A 264-nucleotide genomic window follows, 5' to 3' on the forward strand; every position below is an offset into this window, starting at 1 on the left:
CAAGTCAAAATACACCATCCATCTCGTATTCCTGCCGTACAACATAGCAGTTTTTCTCCAGCAATCGCATGGCATCAGCAACTATAAGAGGCAGATGGCAGAGGAATGTGTCAGAAATGTTCAGCACTGCCGTAATTTGAACCCTAAACGAAAATAATCCGAAGATCTTTCCATCTATATACACAACCTCGCACACAGATGTAGCTTCTGACATCTGGCTTACATGAAGGCTTTGTCGTGCCGTGTCTTTGAAAAAGCATCTTG

Source organism: Penaeus monodon, chromosome 28 (assembly GCF_015228065.2).
Source record: "Penaeus monodon isolate SGIC_2016 chromosome 28, NSTDA_Pmon_1, whole genome shotgun sequence".
Taxonomy (NCBI): Eukaryota; Metazoa; Arthropoda; class Malacostraca; order Decapoda; family Penaeidae; genus Penaeus; species Penaeus monodon.